The 7,845-nt window shown below is 37.1% G+C and overlaps 1 pseudogene; it reads left to right on the top strand.

The window, feature by feature from the left end:
• The first annotated feature begins 606 nt into the window (after positions 1–606).
• The window catches only part of LOC138145405 (olfactory receptor 14A16-like), an 8,558-nt pseudogene continuing 1,319 nt past the window's right edge, over positions 607–7,845 (top strand).

The raw sequence follows: 7,845 nt of genomic DNA, 5'->3' as shown, positions 1-7,845 counted from the left end.
TTCAGCATCAAGCTCCACCTCAACAAACCAGTGGGAGATACTGAACTTCGGTATGATGGAGAAGGCAAACACAACATCAGGATCCCCAGCCTAACAGAACAGCCAGGGGAACCAGCAGATTCTAGTTCCAAGAAACCCCATGGGCTTTATCACAACACAGGGTGGTTTGGCGTCCTCCAGTTGCTGGGCGTCCTCGTGCTTCACCAAATCCCAGGGCAAATAGAATCCCCCAGGGGCCATACTTTCACGTGCTTTAACACAATGATCCAAAACAAGTACAAAGGACTCATGAAGGAAAATTCTATTCATATTCAGATAAAGAACTGATGGACTCTGAATGAAGATTATAGCATATGTTTTAACTTAATTCTTTCTTGTGTTTTTTTCTTTTGATTTGTCCTTTCCTAATTGTGATGAATATAGAAATATGTTTTACATGATAGCATATGTATAAACTATATCAAACTGCCTACCATTTTCAGAAGAGGAGAGGGGAAGAAGTTCTCCTTGGAACTCAAATTTGGAATTCAAAATCTTATAAATTCTTGTAAATGTAAAATCTTGTAAATCAGGGAAATGCAGAAAAGCCCTAGCAGACCTTAGCAGATGCCAGGCACCACCGTCAGGGACCCAGATCAGCATTGGGAAAGCTGCCAAACCCCTACGCCCTCCAGCAGTGCCAGCCATACCCCACAGTACCCCCTCAACACAGTGCCAGACATGAGGGTTTCCCATGGCAACATCAGTGCAGCACCAGGTAAACAGCCAGGGCCTACAGCTTCTGTCACAAGATGCCTGAGACAGAGCTCCTTCCAGAGATCAAATTTAAAAGAAAGGAAAAGGGCCAAAAATGATAGCAAAAATACAATAAAAAATAATCTGACCATAGAAAGTTATTATGGTGACAGGAAAGACCAGAATATGAACTCAGAAGAGGACAACAATGTCAAAACACCTGTGGGCAAAGCCACAAAGAAAAAGGGGAAATGGTCCCAAGCCCAGAACAAACTCATGGAGGAGCTGGAAAAGGAACTTAAAAATCACATGAGAGGTAGAATAAAAATGGGAAAGGAAATAAGAATGAAAAAAGAGTCAACAACTCGCAAAATTGCCAGGAATATGATATCCACATTCCAGAGCTCCCAAGTCAAGGAGAAAATAGAAAATATTGCATGCAGCCAGAGAGAATAATCCAAGTATCATGGAGTCACAATCAAGATAATACAAGATTTAGCAACTTCTACATTTATTGAAATATGATAATCCAGACAGCAAAGACCCTATGAGTTATCATGAATCAAACAAATTCAAAAGAATGAAAAAATGGAAGAAAATAGAAAAATTCTTCATGGAGAAAACAACTGACCTGGAAAATAGATCTAAGAGAGACAATATCAGAATCACTGAGCTACCTGATAGCCATAAACAAAAGGAGGATCTGGACAGCAGCTTTCACGAATTTATCAAGGAAAACTGCCCTGATGCTCTGGAAATAGAGGGCAAAATAGGCATTGGGAGAATCCTCCAATAACTTCAGAAAAGAAATCCCAAAATAAAAACCCCAAGGAACATTATAGCCAAATTTCAGAACTATCAGGTTAAATTAAAAAACACTGCAAGTAGCCAGAAACAATTCAAATATCAGTCATAATCAGGATCCCACAGAACTTGGCAGCTGCAACATTAAAAGATCAGAGGTCATGAAATATAATATTCCAGTGGGCAAAGGAGCTAGGACTACAACTAAGAATCACTTACCCTGCAAAACTAAACATTACCACTTCTAGGTCTATATCCCAAAGAGATCATAAAAAGGGGAAAGGACCTACATGGGAAAAGTATTTATAGCAACCCTATTTGTAGTGGCAAAATATTAGAAACCGAGGGGAGGCCTATCAGTTAGAGAATGGCTGAACAAGCTGTAATATATGAATTTCATGGAATACTATTGCTCAATAAGAAATGATAAACAGAAAGACCTAGATTTTTACAAACAGATGCAAAGTAAAATGAGCAGAACCAGAGAAATACTGTACCCAGTATCAACAACATCATGTGTTGATCAACAATGAACAACTCAGATTTTCTTAGCAACACAGTGATCCAAAACAAGTACAAAGGACTGATGAAAGAAAATGATATTCATATTCAGATAAAGAACTGATGGACTCTGAATGAAGATCATAGCATATTTTTTTAACTTAATTCTTTCTTGTGTTTTTTTCTTTTAATTTGTCCTTCTTCCATAATTGTGATGAATATAGAAATATGTTTTACATGATAGCACATTATATATATATATGTATATGTATATATATATATATATAAACTATATCAAACTGCCTACCATTTTCAGAAGAGAGGAGGGGAGGAAGGAGAAAAATCTGGAACTCAAAATCTTGTAAAAAGTAATGCTAAAAATTTTCTTGATGTGTAATAGTGGGAAAAATAAAATACTATTAAAAGCAAAAAAAGAAAGGTATCAGAGGGATATCTTATTTTTCTTGTTAGCATGGTAAGTCTTCTAGTGGCATGTCCCATGTGTCAGTGCTAATAAAACAGCTAAGGGTTCTGGGGTCTGAGCTATTCAGGGACTTCAGGAAAATGTTGCTAAAGGGAATTAGAAATATTTAACATGATTCCAGGTCATTCCTCTTCAGAGAATTCTACAAGAGTAAATGATGCAACCATATGGCAAGAATTTCAACATCCATGATAGAGGACAGTGCATAACCTTTTATAGAAAATCTAAATACCAGAACCAGAATGGTAAAATGATTACCATAGCTAACGGGCCTGATTTTTTCACCCCAGTGCTACTGGAGTAAGTTTCCTTGGTTTAGGTTAATATTGGGCTCAGGAATTGATGGAAAGGAAGACATAATTCTCTGCTACCTCTTCAGTTCACCAAGGGATATATGGCCTTCCTCCACAATTTGTGAAAAATGTCCCCACCGCAACATAAACTTGTTGTTCTCAGGATGGAGATCTCATAATTTCATTTTCTATCAATGACTTGAAGAATTTAATTATAAGGTATGAATTTTTACTTTCTGATACCAAAATACAGATGCCTCCATGAGCAAGATTAGATCAAAATGTATGTCCATAATTGTGATAAAATGTTAAACATTAAAGACAATGTGAGTATATGAAGACTAGCTAATATTTATGATCTTTCCATTTGTGTGCCTAACATGTTGTTTATATGCAATACATGCAGAGTTAAGTACAAACTTTGTGTGCAAATAGGTACTTGTTTGTGAAAATAATTGCTGACCATAGGCAAAACTAAGGAGATTAAAATTATTTTAGGTATTATCTAACAGAAATTATTTTTTCCACATCTACCTTTTGCTTTCATTTTCCCCTTACCTTTGGGAGCCTACTTTCATATCAATCTATTATTGCAGTTACCATCTGCTACCCCAGTCTTGGCTAAAGATTGTCTTGTGAGTATTCTTGCTGCCTTCTTTATGTTGTGATCCAAGATCATATAATTGTTCTCTTATCTTTCCTATCAAAATTCTAATTCTCCCAGCTCATATCAACTAAGCATTAGAAGAAACCTATCTGACTGAATTATCTCAAAGTGAATCCTTATTGCTTTTAAGAAATTTCATGTTACATTTGGATTTAAAAAACAGCATGCATGTTATTCAAAAGGTTACAAAAAATTAATGATGAAATTTCAAAGAGTGATGTCAAGAATTGCAGGCAGTATTGGAAATATATTTTCAGGAAGATGAAGCTATTGTGCCCTAAAACAAATCTAAATTACACACAAATATCTGACCCTGGAGTACAGGTATATATTTTTTATTCACAGTATGACTCATATTCTAGTTGGTATGTCTGACTCTTTGTAACCTCATTTAGGGTTTTCTTGGCAAAGATGCTATTTCCTATTTCCTTCTCCAGTTCACTTTTATAAGGCAAAAAGGGTTCAATGACTTGCCCAGGCTCACACAGCTAATAAGATTTGAACACAGGAAGATGAGTCTTCCTGACTCTATGTACAACATTCTATCCATTGTGCTCCCTAGCTGTCCATATGTGTGTGTAGGTGTGTGTGTATAGATATAACTATATCTTATAGACATCTATAAAATATAAAGTTATATCTATACATATATACTTATATATACATACATATATGAATATGTGGAGAGAGAGAATACACAAAATATCAATACAGATATCAATGCTTACATATTGATAAACACTTTAAAAAGAAGTGCAGATTATCCAGGAGAGGGAAATATAACACTGGCAACCAAGGGGTTGAGAAGAGGTTATATACATAAAGTGAAATGAATGAGGTCTTAAAGGAAATCAGGGATTTCAAGAGGAGAGAGAAGCAGGTAGTATATTCTAGGTTTAGAGAACAGACACTAGAAAGGCATACATATAAACATTTTGGAGACAGATTTCTGTGAGTGAGAAATAGCAAAAATTTTGACTGGAGTATAGTATACAACAAGTAAATGTTTTATAAGACTGAAAATACAGGATGGGTTCAGGTCATTGGCTTTAAATATCAAACAAAAGATTTTATATTTGATCCTAGACATAATGAGGAGATAATGGAACTTATTGAGTAGCTGGGGGCAAGGTGTATGTGTCATGATCATATTTGTATGTTAACAAAATCACTTTTGAACCTATGTGGGAAATATATTGGAGTAGAGAGAGATAAGGTATGTATACCACTTAGAAGGCTATTACAATACTCCCTACAAGGGGGGGATGAGGGCCTGAACTAAACAGAGGATAAAAGAGTGGGAAAATGGGATGAATGTGAAAAAAATGTTGATATAACGAAAGCAAGACTGGTCAATAGACTGTATTGTGTAATGGTATTTAAGATGAAATTGTCAACCAGGGTGGCTGGAAGGATGGTTGTGCCCTGACACAAATATGGGAATTTGAGAAAGAGGCTAGGCATCAGGGATTGGAGGTAGAAAAAAAAAATGATTTCCATAACAGGAATGGTGGGACGGAGTCAAGATGGGGGAGTAGAAGCAGGACTTCCACACAGCTCTGGCTTCCACTTTCCCCAATTCATGTAAAAGGGGACTCTGAACAAACTTTGGAGCTACAGAACCCACAAAATGACACAAAGAAGCTAACCTCCCACTGAAGACAGCCCAGCAGGCTGGCCAGAATCGGCCAGGGCAGTGCTCTGGGAGACAAGCCCAGGCCCACATGAGCAGGAAGTTTAAGCCCCAAGGTGGGCCTGACCAGCTGCCAGCTAGAGGGACTCCAGATAACCAGCAGCTGTGGCTGTCTCCAGAATTATCAACATATAGATGTGTAGGACAAAGTGAGAGGTCAGTGCAATGTGGACTTTGGGACCCAGTAGTTGGGAGTACCTAGGCTTTTGCCCCTAGGGCAAGAAGCCGCTGCCATGACTGTGCAGCCACCGCCGTAGGGCAGCTTCAGCTCCTGGCCTGCAGAGTGTAGGGGGACCAAGCGACCAGTCCGAGGGGTAATTGCTCTTGCATTAACCTGCTTGGATCCAGATTGTGGTCTGGGGTGGAGGTCCTGGGGTATGTGACCAGCTTGGCAGAGCATGTGGAAGCTTCAGCAAGGGCACTCAACTAATACCTCTGGCAGCTAAGAAAACCCCAGCATTTGGTACGAAGATCCCCTCTCTGGTAGCAGAGTCCTATTGTGGCAAAAAGCCCAAAAGTCAAGTAATTGAGTGGCAACATGACCAAGAAAAGGAAACAAAGCAAACAGAAGAATCCAACATTAGACTCCTATTTGGGGGACAAAAAGGATCAAAGCATGGAACAGGAGGAAAACAGTGAAATCAGAATTCCTACACCAAAAGCTTCAAAGGGAAATATGTGCTGGTTAGAGGCCATAGAGGACCTTAAGAAGCAGATAAGAGAAGTGGAGGAAAAATTGGGAAGAGAAATGAGAACGATGCAAGAAAATTATGAAATGAGAGTCAACAGCCTGACTGAGGAAAATCACACCTTAAAAAATAGACTGACTCAAATGGCAAAAGAGGATCAAAAAGGCAATGAGGAGAAGAATGCCTTAAAAAGCTGAATTTGCCAGAAGGAAAAAGAATCTCAAAAGCTCACTGAAGAGAATCATTCCTTCAGAATTAGATTGGAGCAAATGGAAGCTAATGACTTTATGAGAAATCAAGATGCTGTTAAACAGATTCAAACAAATAAAAGAGTAGAAGGCAATGTGAAATATCTCATGGGAAAAACCACTGACCTGGAAAATAGATCCAGGAGAGATAATTTAAAAATTATTGGACTACCTGAAAGCCATGATCAAATAAAGAATGTAGAAATCATCCTTCAAGAACTTTTCAAGGAAAACTGCCCTGATGTTTTAGAACCAGAGGACAAAATCGAGGTTAAAAGAATCCACCAATCACCTCCTGAAAAAGATCCTGAAAAGAAAACTCCTAGAAATATTATAGCCAGGTTCTGTAATTCCTAGATCAAGGAGAGAATATTACAAGCATCCAGGAAGAAACAATTTTAATATTGTGGAAACATAATCAGGATAACCCAGGATCTGGCAGCTTCTACACTGAGGGATCAAAGGGATTGAAATGTGATTTTCCAGAGGTCAAAGGAGCTGGGATTAAAACCAAGAGTCACCTACCCAACAACACTGAGTATCATGTTTCAGGGGAAAATATGGTCGTTCAGTGGAATAGAGGACTTTCAAGCATTCTTGATAAAAAAAATCAGAGTTGAATAGAAAATTTGACATTCAGATACAAGAAGCAAGAGAAGCATGAGAAGGCAAACAGGGAAAAGAAATCATAGAAACTTATCAAAGTTGAACCATTACAGGAATGGTGAGTTTGAAATGCCTGTGAGACATCTAATTTAAAATAACCAAAGATCTTTTGGTGATATAAGATCAAATCTTGGGACAGATATTAGGAGTGCCTATATAGATGTGGGAAACATAAGAAAAGAGATAAAAACTAAACCTATAAAAGGTGATGAGGCCAATAAGTGAAAGTATATATAAAAGAAAATATAAGAGGACCCAGAACAGAATTTGAAAGTATGTCCTCTCACCCCTCTCCTTTTTCACAATACTATACTTTTAACTAATTCTAGGTTATTAAATACATTTCAACACAAGAAAAAGGAATTAGTTACCTGAGACAGTTGCCATATTCCCTCCTACATTAAAAAAAAATGATAGAACAGACCCTCCACTAGTGGTAATATGTAGGAAGCTGCTTTTCCATTTAATAGTTGATTTGAAAGGCTCAAGAAGAATAGTCTAGAAAAAAAATGTCATTGTCTGTAGTCAAAAAAAGAGAAATAAATCAAATAAACTGTGTAGAGTTCAAATCTATGCCCTTGGTCTCATTTGTATGACAATCCTTGTCTTGAGCTAAACATTTTGTCATTATGGTTCATTGGACCGGTGAAAAACTTCTAAAGAGATTCCATACCTATTGGTTTCGAGGCTGGGGAAGACATATATGTTTCTATGAAGAGTAAGTAAAGATTTGCCTCAAGTTTGGAAGAAGGCTAGAAAACTACTAAAGTGGCCTTGAAATCAGGACATCTATTTCAGGTTCAGACACTAGGAACACTGGAAAAAAATCATTCAATCTGAGCACCAATAACCTATCTATAGATTGGTAATAATTCAAACTACCTACTTTATAGAGTTGTTTTCAGGCATATGTTCTGTATATCATAAAATGATACCAATCACAAGAGATAATTTTGATATTTTCTTTTTTCAGATTCAGAATCCTATTCAGAGTTATATATATATATATATATATATATATATATATATATATAGAGAGAGAGAGAGAGAGAGAGAGAGAGAATT

Source organism: Petaurus breviceps, unplaced genomic scaffold, assembly GCF_028583685.1.
Source record: "Petaurus breviceps papuanus isolate PSGF00001 unplaced genomic scaffold, PetGlider_PUasm1.0 90734, whole genome shotgun sequence".
NCBI classification, from domain to species: domain Eukaryota; kingdom Metazoa; phylum Chordata; class Mammalia; order Diprotodontia; family Petauridae; genus Petaurus; species Petaurus breviceps.
The sequence above is the reverse complement of the archived record's forward strand: the minus strand, read 5'-3'. Positions and strand labels throughout refer to the sequence as shown.